The sequence below is a fragment of the Haliaeetus albicilla genome, chromosome 26, assembly GCF_947461875.1.
Source record: "Haliaeetus albicilla chromosome 26, bHalAlb1.1, whole genome shotgun sequence".
NCBI classification, from domain to species: Eukaryota; Metazoa; Chordata; class Aves; order Accipitriformes; family Accipitridae; genus Haliaeetus; species Haliaeetus albicilla.
Window position 1 is genome coordinate 21542024 of NC_091508.1, and position 20039 is coordinate 21562062.

Sequence of the window (20039 nt, forward strand, 5' to 3'; positions counted from 1 at the left end):
TCATGATTGAAATTATTTCTATGACAACCTATTTAAAACAGAACTCTTCAAAGCCATCCATTTTTCAAAGGAATATGTCTGAGAAGGCCAGATTCCATTCTACGAAGAATTTTTTTAATCACAAAAAACAAACCAGACAACAATCACACAAGAGTTCAGAAAAAAGTGTAGCGCATGGAAAAATCAACCAGTATGCTACGCAGTTTCTACCCTTGGTGCAATCCAACGGGTTTGGTTGTATGACACTTGGCTCACTGGATACACTGTTTTCACAAATTTTGATCATTATGTAGGGAGTGACGTTGCATACACAACCTCTGCTGCTGAATTACTGCTATACTGCCTTGTAGCTAAGGCTTGAGTGGAAGAGTCATTTTTATGACACATGCACCATACCTTATTTCAGAATAGTCCCACCCTACCCTACATTTCTCATTGGTAAAATTTACTTCAGTAATAAATTAGTTGATTGGTGATTCAATTGCTAGCAGATGCAAACTTTTTATTAAGGTGTATTCTTTTTACATTAGAAATGCAGCAATACTGTAGTTAATCAACTTTGTAGCTTAACTTTTTCCAGACAATCAGATGCTTAGTTTTAACATTTCACCATTACACACATACAATTACATACACAATGTATCAAATTTTACATATGCATATGAGCAAAGCCTTCTACATTAACACAACAAAGTAGAAATAGAAAGCAAGGGATCACCTTTTAAAGCCTTAGTTTGAAAAGTCTTAAATCCATATCCAGGTAAGTGTGCTAAGCTAAGTGTCCAAAAGTGCAAAGAAATGTGAACAGCTGAACTCATACGAACAGTCCTTTATACACAATTAACAGGACAATACAGTTTCATATTTCACCAAAGCAAGCACAGCATCAGTGGTAAGATGAAACTATGCAACATCTATTATGATGCATGTTCTTAAATGTTTTTAAAATTAATTATTTGAGGCTAAACTTTCAGGATTTCACAGAAAAAACAATGAAAGAAATAAATTTGTAAGAAATCCTAACGGTGCCTGGAACATGATAACTGACTTTACCGCACACACAACTTCTATTGACCCATTGCTCTCAATATAAATTTAGACAGACATACTGACAGACACAGCATTTTATCATTTACCATTTTTAAGGAAATGAGGAATTATTTTGGGACATAAATCTATAGCGTGTTTGCTCTACGCACATTCTTCCATAGATTGCAATCCACATTCTCCATTCTTTAAAAATACAACAAAACAGATTAGTCATACAAAGTAATTGTGTGTGTGAGCATGTATTTTTCCTGTTTTCTTAGCATTCTGAAAGCCCTTCCTGAGTTTCAGGAGTTCATTGGCATGAAGGAAGGCCTACAGGCACCTATTTAACAGTATTTATGTAAACCCTGAAAGCTCCTAGCCACATCACCGTCCAGAAGACATGCAAGATAGTAAGATTAAGTCCTAAGCACTGGTAGCTGAAAGTTATCATGGGCAAATAAATACCTGCTGGTGCTTTTATTGTCTCAAGAGGTCACCTTACAAACTTTTCTCATTAAAATGAAACAAAACACAACTTGTATGTTAACTTAAAAATCACAGCCAAGGATTTCTTCTTTGGTTTTAATTTTAGCATTGTCTATATACATCGATTTTCATTCAAAGTTTTTACTTAAATATGTTCATTCTTACAGAAAATTGGGATTTTTTTTCCTGCCTCTCAAAAATTTGTGTGCCATCAAGAAATAAGGGTGAGTGGTGGCCACAGAAAACACAGCGTAAAATAAACAGAAAAAACGCTCCTGTTCCACACATGTCCCTAACACAGGAAAGTCAAAATAAATCAACTTACAACAAACAAAAGATTTCCATTGTCCTCATCTCTTACAAGGACCACTACCTTTGTACATCAGTTCACTAGACTACACGCTGAACAGGATTTGGCAAAATTTTCAATGTTGACTCATTCAACAGCCATGGTCTATGATGTAGAGTGCAGGACATAATTAAAATGTAGTTATGCTGATTACCAATACAAAGTAATGAACAATAACTTCCCTCCCACCATCACTACATCAGAATCTATACCTCCAACATTTCTTTAATATCAATGGCTAGTAATGGAAGATATTTCAATTTTCAAACTTACTGAAATGTTTAATTGATCTACTACAAAATTATTTTCCTTAATTATTTCAGAAATTATGCATTTCTAAATATTTGTTCTTTAGGGGTAAATACACACCAGTGAAAATTGCTTCTAAAACAAAATTTTGTCACTTGCTCTTGCCATGTAAAGAACTGCAATATATCTTTGCTGCAGGAGCAGCAACATTTTGATCTTTGCTGTCCATCCCTATGGCTTCCTCTTCTCGCACAAAAGCGGTGATACTGACAGCCACCTCCAGCATTGCTGGGTCAGGCTATGTGTAAATGCAGGAGGCTGGCCTCCACGTTCTCTTGAGAAAAGGCAGCGAGGATGGATTATCTTTTGCATATCACAAGAGGCAGGTATGCTGCATTTTAAGAACCCTTCCTTACAGGTCATCCAGCCTAGTTACTCATAAACTGTGAGTAACTATTTAGAATTTCTATTTCTTATTTTGTATCTTCAGTGAGCTTGGTAACAGGAGGAAACTGAAGAAGACCCAAACCCCCACAAAACCACAGGTAATAGATCTTATTGAAATGGGCCTCTTAAGCAATTCAGTAACACAAAATGGGGAGTTTCTAAACTTTTCCACATAGCAGCTTATTGACTGTAATACAATTTTTACTTTGTTATCACAGTCTTTTCAATATCTCTTAATAAGTACCATTCCGCTTCTACTTGTCTATTGATCTGTACCATAAAGGATGAATTATTTCTACCTCTCTAAAATTAGACAGTAAAATACACACACTGCAAGGCTCAGTAAGAAGACAGGAAGAAATAAGCTGGATGCTTGCTGTATTTGCAGACTTCAAGCAACTGACATAGTTATGGTTGTTTTCAAGACTAAGGAACTGAGAACATCTGAATCTGGGCTTTGGTGAATATATTTCCTCATGTAGATAGCACTATTTCACTCACCAGATTAAACACTACCACACTGTAGTTTAGAAAAAGATGCGACCATGATTAGAGTCCCCACCTGAGTCAGTTTCTACAGGTAGAAGATGAACGTGTTCTCAAAGCACACAATCTACAATTATATTTTCATCTGAAACATGGATCTCAGTGCTACGATACATTCATAAGCTAAGCTGCCTTTAATATAAATAAAAACTTCCTATGTCAATCAACTGTACACATTAGAAGATATTTAATTTCATCCACAATGCAATGGAATTAACTTAATTTCTCATCCACCAGTTTCAATGGAAATAACAGCAATATGTACTTAGCTGGATGAGCAAAGCACCTTGTGGAATTGCACTGGGTGTCACATGCCTGTTAAGACAGTGGGATATATAGTTTGTATACAGTCTGCTTTTGAAGACATCTCTCATAACAGCATCAGAATGGCTAATCCATATAACCTTGAACCCTACAGTTAAGAAAACCACCTTTAAATTATGCTTGGCAGCCATACACTTGCACATCCTCCTGTTTTTACAAGCACTTTCTATTTAACATTGCATCAGTTCTACCACTTCAGCTTTTAAATGGTCTGGGAATATTTACTAAACTTTCAATATCTTTCCTTGGAAAACACTACAAAATTGAAAAAGAAACTACATCACATCTTATACCTTTTATCACTTTACCGTTCTTCATTGTTAGTCTAATGTTCATTTGAAAGGCATTTTTAGCTATGCTTACCTACACACGTATACACAATAAAATTATATTTAAAAGTTATATGGCCATTACATGAAGTTCCAGGAAGCTGGAGCACCCTCACTAAACCAAGAGGATTTACAGAAATACATACATTTAAATAGTGGCCATCAAGACACCTGACTTTATTAAATATAAACATCTACAAAACAAATGTTACTATTACTCGGTATGGCCAGGCTCTCCATTGAAAGGATAAGCACAAGGCACCTAATAATCACAATGGACACAATATCCAAATTACTCTGAACAGAGGAAAACGGTCATACAAATGGAGGAATACAGGAGGGTAGCTCAGCCAAGCATTCAGGATTCAGCTTTAATCAGCACCACTAGTATCAGTAAAATATACTTTAGCACTCATATGAAATATGTGGTAAAGACATGAACATAACTGTCAACTCTGCCTATAAAACTAAAGTAACTTGAAAACTTCAAACACTCCTACTAATAGTAATTTGTTTTGCACACTGCATGCAAACAAAATTAGATGTAGCTTGGCTGCATCTCCAGACGGTAAGAAAACCCTTTGCAACTCAAAACACAGTGAACACTGTTATTCTAGGTACTTAACAGGCTTTCTAATTAAATGATGCTCAAATATTTTTCTGCTTTAATACTCCATAGACAAAGTAAACACACGTAAAATACTTTTTTCAAGTTCAGGATAGTGGAATCTATTTGCTGACATCAGAAAAAGGGAAGAGAGAGACTGAAATCCTAACCAACCTCTTAAACAGTTACAGCGAAGTAGAGAGCTTGAAGATTTCCACTGCACCAGATATAAAGCATTAAAAGCTCAGCTGAGGTCAGCAAAAGGAGACATTGCAAAACAATAATCAAAGAAAGTGAAAGTTAACAACAGAAAGAAAAAAGGTCACAGGAATTATGGAGCTGCTTCTCAAACTAAACTTTTCCCAAACCCCAAAATATGAACTCAAGTTGTGCTACAGGCTTAACTTGTATGTTGATGGTAACTTAGTATCCCATGTTTATCTTTCATTACATCTGATTTAGTAGTTTCAGCTCACAAAAGATGACAAGATCCACAGTTTCTGCCTAAAGCAAGTGCTGACAAACTTATCTGGAAAATAACCATATATTAATATTAACAGCATGCTGACATATAGCACCGGAAATTGTAAGTTACAAGTGTAAAGCAGAAAGTATACAAACAATACCATTCCAAAATAAAGCTAAAATACACCATCTTATCTGCAATCTCCCATCCTTGTATGGGCACAAATTTAAATTAAAACTGTTGGTACTAAGAAAAAAGTAAATTTTATTCCTAATGCTTACACTCATGTGTAAAAAGCTTTTAAACCAATGGCATGTCATATGAATTTCCTAAGATTCATGAGTGACTTCAGTGAAGTCAGAGTGAGTTCACTTACCAACCTGATGCACATCATTGTAAGCCCTCTTCCCAGAGGGTATAGCTCCATACAAAGCAGCTGCTGCCCATAAAATCTAGGTTGGCCAAAGACCTGGAGATCCACTAGACCTCATTACTCATGACGGACACTGTGTTCTAGGGAGGACCAGTTAGAAAAACACATATGAAATAGATCACATGGTTATTTTTGAAGCAGTTTCCTTTGCAACTATTTTAAGAGCTGCTTTTGAGGGAAACTACTGAACCACTTCTCATATGAACAATATGTGAAATTTTTGTAACTGAACATATTTTTTATTTTGAAAAGGGGTAAGAAAAGACAATGCTATTTCTCAGTGATATAAAACTTTTCTGAACTTCCACAGCAGCTTTTTGATTCCTTGCCATGCATTTACAGAGCATCAGCAAATGGGTAACAGAAACCATTGACTGCACACTAGGTGAATACAGTTTTCATTGCTAGCACATGTAGTTTTTTGCTCTAGTAGTAGAGATTCTACCTCACATCTATGCACATTATGTAGAGCATTGTACTGATTACTCAACCATATTCAAGCTATTATTGTTAGTATTTTAGTAAATATGTGAATGTTTCCAAGTTCTAAAACCTATTACTGCCTCTCCCTACAAAATCTTGTTCAACAAAAAGCCAAATACATAAGAATATTGAAATTAGCTGTGAACTGTATAATCCCATTGTTCAATTTCATGGCATTTAAGACACTACCTTCCCCTCCTCACAAGTCTAGATGTTAATCCATGCTGTAACCTGATTTAATTTTCCAGATGACAGGATGGGAACATGCTACAATGGCATATTAGTGTAACTATGCTGCTCTTTTACTCTCAACTTTTCTTACATCATAAAGTGAAGAGTTTTGGTTTTAAAAGAGGCATGCTAAATTACTTCTAAAAATAGCGCAACTCAAACCGGTCTGTATTTGAAGTGTATGGAAATTATAAAACCAGGGAAGTTCTTCAAAAAATTATCGGAAAATACTTCCCAGAGTTAACCGCACAAACCCAACACATACTAACCTGTTTCTTCTGATAAAAGTCAGCCAATTTAATCCATATTGGCTACAAATCATTCAGATATACTAATCCCAAATTGAAAAACACAGTGAAAATTACTTCATTTTTCCTCCCTGACTAAATGATTTAGCTCATTGACTTTTTTAAGGTCTTTATAGCTGCAATCCCTCTAAAATGAAATGGAATTCCATTCAGAGCAACTTTAATTTCAACACCCACTACACATTATAGCACTTATGCAGCACAACTAAAAAGTAATGTAAACTTCTTTCCAAACCTCCACAATCTCCTTGATGTCCCGTATTCAGTACAGCCGAACACTTCTGCTTGCCCTTAAACTGCTGCAGACTTAGCATGCAGATAACAGCTCAGAGTGGGGGAAGAAGGGGAGGAGGGAAAGAGGCGGGGGGGGGGGGATGAAGAAAATGTGGGAGAGAAAAAACCTATACACACAAGAAGACAGACAAGAAACCTTAGAACAAGTTCTGGCACAAAATACATATAGAATAAAAATTCCAGTTTTCTGGATGTGAAGCTTTAAGCCTTCAATCTTTTCTTCTTAACATACTCCTTATTCTAAAAGCATACAAGTCAGAAAACAACCAAGATGTAAAACAAAATTCTATAAGAATGTCTTACAAACTATATTTAAAAAAAAAAAACACCACACAAAAAAAACCTCCCAGCACACAATGCATGCAATTGAAGTTACCCCAAAATATCAATATGCATAGTAAGCATACACAGCAGGTTCAATATTCAAAAATACAACCTGCATGAGAATAGTATGCAATGAAACTATTCACCTAGCATATCACATTTCAAACAAATATTCCATTTCTAGGACATAGTCCACATCTTTGTGACAAGTTAGGCATAAATAAGTGGACACTGACCTATCGTTCTCAGTTACTGAAGTTTTTGTGAATGAGGTACAATCACCAGTTGAGTGAATCAGCAAGTACTATACACATCAGCTGCTGTTCAAATGAGTCCATTGACATTAAAGCCATAAAAAACAGACTTGCAAGTTTGCCTCTCTTAACAGAACATTTGGAAGTCTGCCCTGCAAGTGCCAAAAACCTCACTGGTAACATGAAAATGCTTTTCACAACAGTTTAATCTAGAAACAGAATATAAGATTTGCAACTCACACACAGAATGCTGTTCAGAGTTCAGTAAAATGATCCAAAAGCGGGAAAGACTGAGAGCAAAGGCAACATAAAATATACATCACAGGAAACAGGAAGGAAGAGAAAAAAATGGAACAGATTAAACAAATCACTATGATTTCCATAATTGTTTTTATATTATTAACACATCAAGAGCCAGAGGGGCAGTGAGGAGCAAAACTTTCCTAGGCAGTGTTCAGCAGCATCTTATATACATATTTTTTAAAATCCTTCCAAATTAAAGCAGGTTAATCTACAAATTCCTCACGGATTTTTACTTAAGGCTACATACAGTTCTCCAGAATAAAGAGATACAGAGAGGTAATAGTCCTAACCATACAAGAACTGGCAAAATTGCCGAAGTTCCCTTATGTTTCAGCACACCTCAGGCGGCCGGGTTCCTAACTGATCTCACATCAGTTTTCCAGTGCATGCATCAGTCCATCAGCAGCTTTACAACCCATTGAGAGTAAACCTTAAATACAAGACTTTCACTGCTTCTAGCACCCAAACCAATCTTCCATCTAAAGGTGTCTTGGTTAAATTAATTTTACAATCCTGTTAAAAAACTAAAGTATAGTAAGTGCAAAATAGAAACAACACTCACTTCTTGGATAAGAAGACAGGAAAAACATTGATTGCCTTTTACAGAAAGAGGAGGCTACAGTAGTCTCCTCTTAGCAACTCCTAATCAGCTATTTGGTGTCAAGTCAAGTTGTTGAACTGTCCAGCTTGCCACTTAAAAGGCATTTAGCATCACAGGGACATTCCACTACAAAAAAGTAGTAGAGTTAAGAATGGTATTTCCAGTTTCCTCTGGCACAGTTACAGCTTTGAAATAATCTGTTCCTTTGTTTCAATACCATTTGAAGAGCTGAAGTATCATGAAATAAACAGATGATGGAAAACTTAAAAAAAAAAACAAAAAAAACCCACACACCTCACCAACCAAAACCCACTGAAGTTAGTTCTGATCTAAATGTTAATGTAAACACAACCACAAAAACTGAAGAGTAGGTTCAGTTCATATTTTATGCCAAATCTCTTCTGTATTATGAAGTCAGTCATCTCTCTCCCAAGAACAAGATCAGCTCCTCCCTTCCAGAGCATTAAGCTGTAATAGGAGCAGATCAAGAAGCAAGGGATTGAAGAAAATGCATGTGTCAGAGTCAAGATATGATAAATGATAAGTAAAAGGATATTGGAAAAGTTATACATCAGACTAGTTAGACCCTTTATAAGGTAACATGTTCCATCTTCAACTGATATTATTTACTGTCTTGGATTCTCATAGGGAATGGTGCCGGGTTTAATCAAGACTTTACCAGTTCTTTTAACAGAAGTTGTGAAACAGTTGTGTTGCAAGCACAGAGTGTTCAATATATGAAATACAGTTGGGGAATTACCCCTATATTAAATCCTTAACTCCTTTTGTTTCATCCATACCACAAAATCAGTTTAAAAAAAAATCAGCCATATAAAGTACAGATTAATTTCCCTTCTACTAACATTCTAAACTGTAAGAATAAGGAGACATTAGAAAGTGTAAGATGTCTTCAGTGATCAGAAAACTCAGAATTATTTCTTCACAAATAAGAGCAGAAAACTCTCAGTCCAGATTAATTTTTAAACTGATGATACTGATATAACTAAAGCTAGAACTGTAAGAAGGGGATGCACAGGATAGAACTAAAGCTGAAATAACAGAGATCAAAAACAGAGGAAAAAAAAAGTACTTATTTCAAGTCTTGTTTGTTACATGTTTCTCCCATCTTCATTTGAGGTCTTCAGATCTTTTATATGCAATGGTTAATTACTTCGGTGATACCTCAGGTCCACATTAAAGCATGGTTGATGAATCTTTTGAGTTTGCTTTACTATACACTTAAGGGGATATTTCTCTTCATAACCATCTGTTCTACAACCAACCCAGAAATGTAGTACTACTGGAAATCTAAGCCAAACTCCAGGAGCCCTGCAAGGAGCAAATTTTGAATGGATTATGTTTTTAATTCTTTTTTTCCCCCTGTAATTTTAGTCAGCAAATTATACAGCAGCTAAAACTTGCAAAAAAAATACAATTAGGTAACATCCTACTTCAATGTTCAAGAAATCCACAAAGCCTGGCTTACAAAATTAAACACAAATTGTTTTGAAACATTTTACAGCCTGCCTGTAATAATTGTACAAAAGAGTTTAAATGCAGAAGTTGAATAGGAACACCTACTTTTAAGTAGGCTTTTTTTGTTTGTAATGATTTTTTAAAATTTATTTGTGTTTGATCAGTATTTTTTTTTTCTCGTAACCTTTTCACCACTCTATAAATTTAATAGAGATATGTTTCAAGTGGTCAGGCCATGAATAGTGAATTCGTTTCTCTCCTGCCTCTTTGTATTTATATTCTGAGACAGCAGAGTTGCCTGGTGACAGCCTCTTCACTTCAACAGCAGCTGGCAAGCCCTCCTTGTCCTGAAAATATGAAAGAAACAGTTAACTAATATTTCATGCTATGATTTAAATGTGACAATCTGGAAGTGTCAATACCACACAGGGCAGGATTTACAAGACAAGATTTTTCTTAAGTCTCAGAAGCAATAAAGGAAGAAAAATAAACAGACCTTCATCACATGTAGCTAGCATGCAGGAAAAATTAATCCAGAGTTAGTGCATCATCTAGAGTTTAACAATACCAGACACAAGCGGTGATTGTGTAAATCTGCCAGTTTAGCTTATATTTCCAGAATGCAAATTCTCAAGTTACGCAAGATAAGACCAAAGCAACTAGAGTTTTGACATTTTTACAAGAAACAGTCACCCTCTTTAATATTTACAAGAGATGTATTTCAAATTGCTTATGTATGCCTATCTGCTTTCCCAAGACTACTGCTTCTGCTAAAGGTTCAAGCATATGTAACCCAAAACATTTTCTTCAAGCTAGCTTTTTACAGCAAAAAAGACTTACATTTGATAAAATGAAAGTTTATAGCCAACTTAATTCATACCTAACACTGGCATATTAATAAGCACTTTCGTTCAAAAAAAATCCTTATCCGATTAATTTTAAGAGAAATTTTTACATAATGTCACATTTTCTACTTCCCTGTGTCAACCAGATAATTTTTAATTTTATTTGTTGTTTTGAAGAAAGCCAGGAATAACATTTTAATGTCATATTGCTTTTTAAATATACTGTATTACACAGAACTCATGTAAAACCACAACATGGCCACGGCAATCAATCAACTACATTACAAAACCTAAAGGAATTGCTAATGAAAACAAATAGTATTTTGCAACATACCGCCAGGCTTTTCATTACTAGAAAATACTTTGAATTTTATAAACATTTTCCAAACTGCTTTATTTTCACCATTTTTTGTTTTAGTTTTAATGATCTTATGGCCATTTTAATTTGCTAATAACCTGTATTTTCCATGTATTACAGAACACTTTACAGTCATCTAACTTTTTTTTAATCTCTTTCCAAAATTCACCAACCATAATAAATTCAGATAGACATAGTATTAGGCAAATACATGCAAGTACTACAGAAATATATTCATTGTTATATGGACCATCACATTTCAGGTTTAATCTGAACTGACTCAAAAAGCACTTGGAACAAAAGTGTTCTAGCCAACCATAAGTTCTTGAAGTGGTGTACTAAAAAAGAAAAATATAACAACCCTACTCTTCAGCAATTGTATAATTGCCTAAACTACAGAGAGAATACCTTCTTTGTTAAACATGCAACAGTGAATACTGATTTCTAAGCCTCAAGCTATGTAACTTTACAATGTTTAAAACTCTGACCTTACTTTCATACTTTCAATATTGATAGTCTCAAACTGTTTTCAGTTTCAAAGTTATCATGTGTTACTTCAGTAGAGTACCACCAGCCCCCAATGACACTGCTCTATGTTATTGATCTGCACAAATATCATCTCTTATGGGAATCTCCCTGCATAGTAATATAAGATTTTATAGAAAACAAGCTCTTCAGAATCATTTTGGGGTTTGACGGCTTCAAAATTTCTATTATTGCTTCTCTACTTCAGGATGCTTTAGTTATCCAAATGGCATTGAAACAGAAAAACCAGATTCTATCAAAGATGAAATTGTGACACAGGAAACTGAAAATCCCATTCTTAATTCTATTGTTTTCTTTAGTGGAGATGTTAATTTAAATACTTTTTTGAATGTATAGTTAAATATATCCTATCTATCACACAACAAATCTGATCACTAACAATAAATGACAGCCAAACCTAGATATTGGTGTTGGGGAAACATTATTATAAAGAGTAATACTATCATTGTGGTTTCTACAGCAATGTACACATCTTTAGACCTTTATGCTTAATGCATTTACAACTGCAGAAATACATGGTATTAAATGATCCTAACTGACCAATAGTGTCAATGGTCACCAACTCACTCCTAAGTTTTAAGGCGTGCAAGATTATATATAAAAGATAGCAATAATTATTTTGTTGATACACTTCAGAAGTTAGCCTTGTACCCTTCAGTACTCAGTTTCACCTTTTTATTTCAGCTTGAACTGTGTAAGATGCCCATCTCAACTTATCAGTCGTATTAGCACTGTCCATTCCATCAAAATGGTACTGAAAATTCATAAGGGCCAGTCAGCTGGAAGCAAGTTTAAAAAAATAAAATCAGAGAGTGGTCACAGTGAGCCTCCACTAAGGCTGCAGCATCACTGAGGTCTTGTGAAAGCCTACAAACTGAAGCATTAAACGAGAAGAAAGTTTGTGAAAACAGGAAAAGCATTCAATACACTCTCCTGCAAAAAGTTTCTGTGGAGTCAGATGTGTTGATGACAGAAGTTGAACTTCTTGAACACTATTCAAAACTTAGTGGGGGTGAGGGGAAAGAGGTCCTAATGTGGAAAAATACACCTCATGTAGCTAATGACCATGAGATGAAAGAAAAAGAAAATCACTGAGTGTTCAGCTACTCAGAATGACTTCTCTCTTTTGGAGTAAAGTTCATTAATAGGACAGCATCAAGCACTGCAACAGAATTGTGGGTACATTTACACTTGAAGTATTGACCTATTTCATATCTGCAATGCTTTCAGCTACTATTAACAAAGCTCACTTTATGCCATGTGTGATGCTACAATAAAAAGGTCTCTGAGAAAGTAAGTTTAGCACATTTAAAGCAGTACTATCAGCTTGAAGAATAATTTGGTTTATATAAAAGAGGAGCTTGCTGATATTCTATATTTCTAGTGCAACTAGACAGGAAAACTACCATCTCACTAAAAAATTTTAGAACATTTTTTGTTACTGTGGAAAAGGCAAGGGTATCAAAAGGATTTTTAACTGCAAAACAGAAAAGCACTAGGAACATTTTAAGATATTTGATACTTCCAAGACATATGATACCACTTATCCAGCTATCAAGATGCTCCCGAGATAGAGGGCTAGTCTAGTTCTGAGCAGGAACATTTCATAGTCATGTTATATTCATTTAATAGCCAGCCCTGGAAATCAGGTGTCTATAAAACTAGCAATTTCATTAATTTCCTTTCTCTTTTCCTTGCCCAGCTTTATTACACAACAAACTCCCAACTACACTTTCAGACTTTTTCAAGAGCTCTGCCAATTCTTTTCAATGTGTCCACCCTTAGCAGCAGATTTGCCAAAAACAATTTTTTCCTTCACTACCAACTCCAAAAGTAATCTAAAAATGCAACTTTAATCTACTTGCACAATTTTTCTCCACAGGTTGATCCACAAGGTGCTGAAGTGCAGATGGTCATTGACTTCCATTGTGCCGACATGCAAATCTATAGAGGATGCCTAAGGAAACGAGGAGTGTAACTTGTCATGGCCAGCTGGTAGCACAAATGTAGTCTCCAGTATCTGCACATCATCACTGATATGCAAGAACATCTAGTATTGGACAGAATAGGAGGGAAAGCTGTGTCCTATAGACAGTAAGTCCTCAGAAGCAACTTCGCAAAATAACTGAGAAAGCTGATGGAGTAGAACATTCAGAGAGACACTTTTCCCATAGTGCTTGGTAGAAACATCACTGATGGCTAGAGCTACACTTGCATTATTGCACACAATCATATGCTTAGCACTGATAAGCGGTATGACGAGAGAAGCAGTTTTCAACAAATCTTAAAAACTAGAAGTAACCTCAAGAGCTGTAGCTGCTTTTATCACAAATAAGCATACCTTGAAGAGTGTATACTCTTTTCTCCTTATCTCATACCATATCTAATTGGGCTTCTAAGCTCTCTGCTCCCTAGCTGTTTTTTCCAGTTCTGAATTTATACCACCTTCGAATTCTCTTGATTAGAGCACAAAGTATCAACAGGTCATTTCTAAAAACTCCCCTTCTGTTAAACTCTCTTATTTGCCCTATATCCAATAGTCAGTTTGGGAGTATAGAAACAAACAGCATTTACAGTAATTTACTTGTTGAAAAATAAACATATATCACTAGTTGTAATATCACAATACTAATACTTCATGTCATAATTGTTCCATAGAGGCTCTACTGTCTTTTCTTAAATGATCAAACTAATCACAAAGTTCTCTCCATCTTTACAAGCATATATGTTTAATTTTTAAACATGAAAGATTAAATTAGAAGTTACACACACAAACACAACTCCTTTTAAAAAGGCTCAAAACACTGTATTTACATCTACAAGTACTCACTTTATTACTACAACCTTTATAACAGAGCTTAGGTTTGCTTCAAACAAAACAGGGTTCTCGGCGATAGAAGCACAAGAAAAAGCCCCGCATACAGTTAGTCTACAAAGAATTAACTGGATTAATTAGCAAGGGATTTGAGAAGCAGCTTGGAGCTAGAAAACCAAAACACTAAATTGTTTAAATACTTGGCAATGGATCAAGGTTTCTAGGCAGCCCTATGTTCCATTCTCTCCTTTATTTTTTTTTTTCCCCTCGGTGTTTTAACACATTTAACCTGACGAGGTACTTTTTCATGAGATATGAATGACACTGTCAAAATACCAAAAAAGAAGATGTGAATTAAAAAATGCCACAAGCTGTTAGCAATTCTGCCAACATGTATGAGCCCAGGCAACATTAATTAAAAATCAATAGCTTAGGACATAAATAGCTCTTATCTCTGTTATAGTATATCTCTAACATAACTCTTTATTAAAGAAAAAAAAAAAGTCTTTGCCATTATACTGACTGAATTGACCACAACAAAGCAAAAGAAATAAGGCAAAAACACTGAGCAAAGAAACACATATAAGAAAGGGAGGACAGGCATGTGAATGATTGGAATGTTTCAACCTTGCACTATCATTAACACATAACTGGCTGGAAATAGCCACGCTGCAAATACTTGCAGAATAAGTTACCAGGAAGAACATTTCAGGTTTTTAGCGCTAATATGATTATACAAAATCCTGCATGCCAAGGAAATAAGAACAACATACACATCTTTCTGTCAGCTAGACCTTATTAATCAGTATTTTTATTATGCATCTCAACTGAAGATTAAGTTACTGTAAATTTTCCGATAATTACAAAATAAAGGTGAGAAAGAGGCAGGAAATTGCACTCAACTTTTTCTTCTTTAGAGATACAATCTTCAAACTGAAGTTACATTAGAAGGCATCAAAGCCAAAAGATTTAAGCTAAACTAGGAACTTAAACCACCACTTTCGAAAGCTGTTTTCAAGCTTACAGAGTGCCAAACATCTGAAAGACTTAAACCCATTTTCTAAGAAGAGATCACCCAAGGCACACCAAGCTGGATGTGCAGTTTGGGTCTGCCGTAACTCCTAGACAATCATGACAATTTAGATTTCTACAGAAAATTTATTAATATTAAAAAGAGTATGTAAGAATCATACTGAAATGGAAAGGTTAAGTTCAGTTTTCTTTTTGTCTAATGACTCTTGCATTATTCAATTATTTATTAATGATGGACATATAAATCAAGGATGAAGAAGTCAACCAGGCAGTATTTAGCAAAAATTTATTTATCTGAGTTCAAAATAAATGGGAAAATTTCATTTACATAAGAGCTATGTGTACATATGCCAAGACACTAAAACACTATACAAATTTCAGTGGAAGAGCAGATCATAAAATCGTAACATCTTTAAGGTGGAATTCTCAGGACAAAAAGGATTATTTTGACAGTCATGATTACAAATTTGAGCTCTCAAGAACATCTTATAGCAGATGATGACATGCAAGTGCAGTTCTCCTGAACTACAGAACACAGATGAACAGCAACACCAAACTTTGGATAACATTACAGCAGACAGGCAGTCATTCAGGAATTAAGAGTCTGGAACATATGAGAAGGCTGAATTTATTAAAAAAAAGTACTAAAGGTTGTTTCCATTGCAAATAAATTTTTTAGAAATACCGATCTGAAATACTGAATGTATAGATGCAGGACATAAGCTTCGTAAAATCATATGCCAAGCAGAGCCATATCGATAGGAATAATCAGGGATTAATTAGAAATTCACTTCTATTATGGCAATGTAGTCATGAAGTACTATCTTCTAAAATCTTAAATGATGACATTTCACTACCTCAATTGGCTTTTGAGTTCTACCTCATAGCTGAACTTTGGGACATTGCTACTTCTTCTTCTTCCCATCACCTTCCCATAATCCCACCTCCCAAAAATTTAGTTTATTGATTAAAGTGCAGCACCAGAATATCAAAGGTTCTATTCATAAAACACAGATGCCAAGTGTCAGGACAGGGAAACAGAAGACCTCACTTTTCACAAGACCTTTTGGTCTAACTTTTCATTGAGCTACAGTCAGAAATGACGTATCCCTCCATGGGGGAAAAGTGTGAGGGGGAAGAAGGGGAGCAAAAAAAAATGTTAATATAGAATTGTTATACTTGGGGGGCGGGGAGGGTGCTTTTTTAAATTTTTTTTTTTTTAAGATATGTTTTTGTTCTCAACTGATCAAATTCCATTCAAGCTGTCACCAATTTCAGTTAACCTTGTTTAAGGTGTACCAAATACAAGCTCTCATTGCTGCATTTGATATAACACAATCCTTCATCTAAAAAGTTAATGATGCAATCTTAATTTTTAGTAGGAGACATATATGCTGCTAATACTGTTCCCCTAAATGGAATAAATTGAAATTCCACCAAGTTCCCCCAATAATGTTTTATGCCATTGTAAAAATACAAGCTATCACTTTATCAACATTTCAATCATCTTCTCCATTGAAGGTTCAAGAAAATAAACCAATTCAGAGGCTTTGTTACATCATCTATCTCCATTTTATTTTATCATTATAAATTAAACTAATTATAAGATGCAGAAGTAATTTGTAAACTCTTTCAAAGGACAGGATTTACATTTTTCTTCTACAAAGATGAAGATATCCCCCTAACATGCTCCACTTGTTTTAAATATTAAATAAAGATACTTATACTACATATATGACAAAAAATGGAAGATATTTTGGGTATGTTTTGGAATTAATTTTAGCATTCTAACACTGTTTATAATACTGGTGCAAATACTGCCACCAATAAAGAAACAAACATTAAAAAGGTGTCCTTTAAGCTTCCCTTTAAGGCATCTACCATAATCGTATAATTTGCTCTGGACATCATTAAAATGTAAAGTTAATGAGGATTCAGCTGAAAACAGAAGAAATGTAACCTATTTTCAGGCAAAACTTCTAACACTGCAATCAGAGGGAAAACCTCTTTGATGTCTCTTTGTCTCTTCTCATTAATTTTCTTTTGGTTTAAAAAAAACACAAAGGCTGTTTAAACTAAAAAATGCATAGAAGTTTAAACATGGTAATTATAGTCAAGCTGCAATGAGGTCATTAGGTTTTTAAAACTTTGAGATAAACAAAATTGAGATGTATGACTATTTTAAAAACATGTCAATACTCAATTTTAATTGTCCATGTGATTGATATCCACTGTATTCTAAAGATTTAGTCTAGATACAGAATTGCTTCAAGATGATTTAGTGAAGGACCTAATCCCATATTCAGGGTAAAGCAACGCAATCAAGAAATATATCAAAATGGAAAGCACTGTAATTACTGTATTACTGGATACCACATTTGGTATTTTTAAGTGCAACAAAGCATGCTTTTTGCAATCTCCATGCAAGAGAGGTGGCCAATTGTGGGATTCTGCCACTTTTTACCTCTACAGTTCATTAAAAAATAAAATACTGAACAAGTTAAATAATTCTATTTACTCACTACATCTATTTTTGTTTATGAATACTGCCAAGGTACACACAAAGCTATCCACTTCTGTTTTAACATGCTAATTTTTTCCAGCAGAAAGTATCTTTAAGAACTATTTAATTACATAGTACTGACAGAATCTAGGATACACTGAAGTGGTACGTATTTTTAGTGAATAATTTACAAGTAAATTTTCTCAAAACATAATCAAAACCATTTTTAACACTACTGTGTACAAAAGAAGACGAAAGATTATCACAAACACAAGTAAGGCATTTAAGCCATTAAGTGAAAGTAACAAATATACAGGACAAATGTAACATTATCTTTACTGTAGAAGGACATTAATCACAATGAAGCAAAATAAACACATCTGTAAAATTTTTCCATGTGCAAATATCACCTCTAGATAAAATGGGATGAGAAGAGTTCAATATATTAGTCTGTGGTAATTTTAAGTATGAATTTTAATGCATTTGTGGATGTAGTTATAGCTTTAATAGAGAATTATTTACCCTATTGATTCTTTTTAACATGTTTGATAAACTCCTCTTCAAATTAAACTGAATGAATGATCAATAGGCAATTATCAGATAAAACCAGATACTACTCTAGGTGTAAGTGAAGAACAACTTTAGAAGAAAATCTCATACTTAATGCAAAGGAAAGTTTGGGGGTTTGTATTTTGGTTTGGTTTGGGGGGGTGGTTGGTTTTTGGTTGGCTTGTTGTTTGTGGTTTGTTTTTTTTTACTCTGCCATACTTTATTAGAGTTTGATCCTGCCTTCACCACAGGCCAGTTCTGTTCTACCATCTCTTCAAGTGACTATTGAAGAGACAGAATAATCTAATTTCCGTTCTGACTGCGCTGTTTCTCATATCCTGGTATCTTTCCCTACTTGCTTCACTGTCCTAGTGTCATATTCCCAAAAAGATAAAGCACATGATTTAAATAACGTTAAGTCAAACATGAAGCTTACCAATATGAAATGTCAGAAGCCCGATTCTACTGTCTACCTATACTGTGACACTTAATCAGCTATTTTGTCTTCACATTTTAGCATTTTATTTCAGTCTGCATTAATTTTTTTAGTAGGTGTTTTTCCACAGAGTTATGATCTGGTTTTAGCATATTTGGAACAGAAGATCTCAAGGATCTTAAAATTATCTTATAGGTCAATTAGACGTAAAAGAAGAGTAATTATTTACTTAAGAGAAAATGATGTAAGAATCAATTCAAAAAAAGGTAATGTTACCATTATTTATGTTCATAACTATGTAGTTTCAACATAAATGACTCTTCAAAGGAACTAAAGATGAAATAAGTCCTATTAAAAAGTATATCAAAAGCTGTTTCCATCTAAAAAAAAAGATATAAAAATCATCTTCCCAAGAGCAAATAATTTGTCAGCATCTGGGATTTTGACAAATGGTTTATCAAAACTTGGTAGCCCCAGCGGGGCCAAAAAACTCCTTACTCATCAGTCAGGATTCAGCAGCATTCCCTTAGCATTCCTTCTCCCCTCTCCAATGATAGAATCCAGTGGAGAGCAGGTGATACACCTTGTTCACAGATAATGTTAGGATATTAACAGAACATAACACAGTTGTTTATGATTAAAATGTGTCTTACCACTGTTATTCACAAACACTGCTACAGGCAAGTGTACCACACACTGACCCTTCACTGTGAATCAGCACGCTACAGCATTTCATGTAGAATACTGCAGGATCAGCCTTGTCTCTGGTAGCACAAAAGGTGGGGTTTGAGTTTTGTTTTAGTTTGGTTTTAGTTTTTTACAATTGCTGAAGTAAAACAGTAGTCTTGAATTAATTTTACACTTATTTGTTAATCATTTAACCTCAAATCATCTCAATCTTAAAAACAAACAAACAAAAAAACAACACCAAAACAAAACTAACAAAAGCTACAAGAAAACCTGACAATGTGTCTTTTTGTTCATGACAAAAAAATATCACACCAAAGAGAAGCAGACCAATACTGCCTCGGGCACTCTGATAGGCCTCTTTTTGAATTAGAGTTCATGTTCTGTTCTTGCAAGGAGCTACCTATAACAAAAAGTTCACCTTTTGCTTTACCAAATTTGCTTTGCTGGCATGTTAAACACTCTGGGTAGAATTACCGACATACATGTCAACAGACTAAACATAGACACAATTTCTAAACTCCAGTATTTCTATTGAAAACACTCATAGGAAGCATCAGTATAACCGTGGACAGACCAAGTGTCAGTCACTTCTGGGACGGTGCTTACAACATTAGGCAAAAAACCCAAAATCGCTATTCTTAATCTACAGGGAGTCTATTTTAAAGTCATCACTACTTTGTTTCTTTTTCATCTGAATAACACTCTAATTAAAAGTTCTTTACA

The 20039-nt window shown here is 34.6% G+C and overlaps 1 protein-coding gene across 9 annotated transcripts in view; it reads right to left on the minus strand.

Annotated features, from left to right (window-relative positions):
* Positions 1-20039, minus strand: part of DENND1A (DENN domain containing 1A) — a 220657-nt gene that overhangs the window by 185168 nt on the left and 15450 nt on the right. The gene's annotated exons all lie outside the window — the stretch shown is intronic.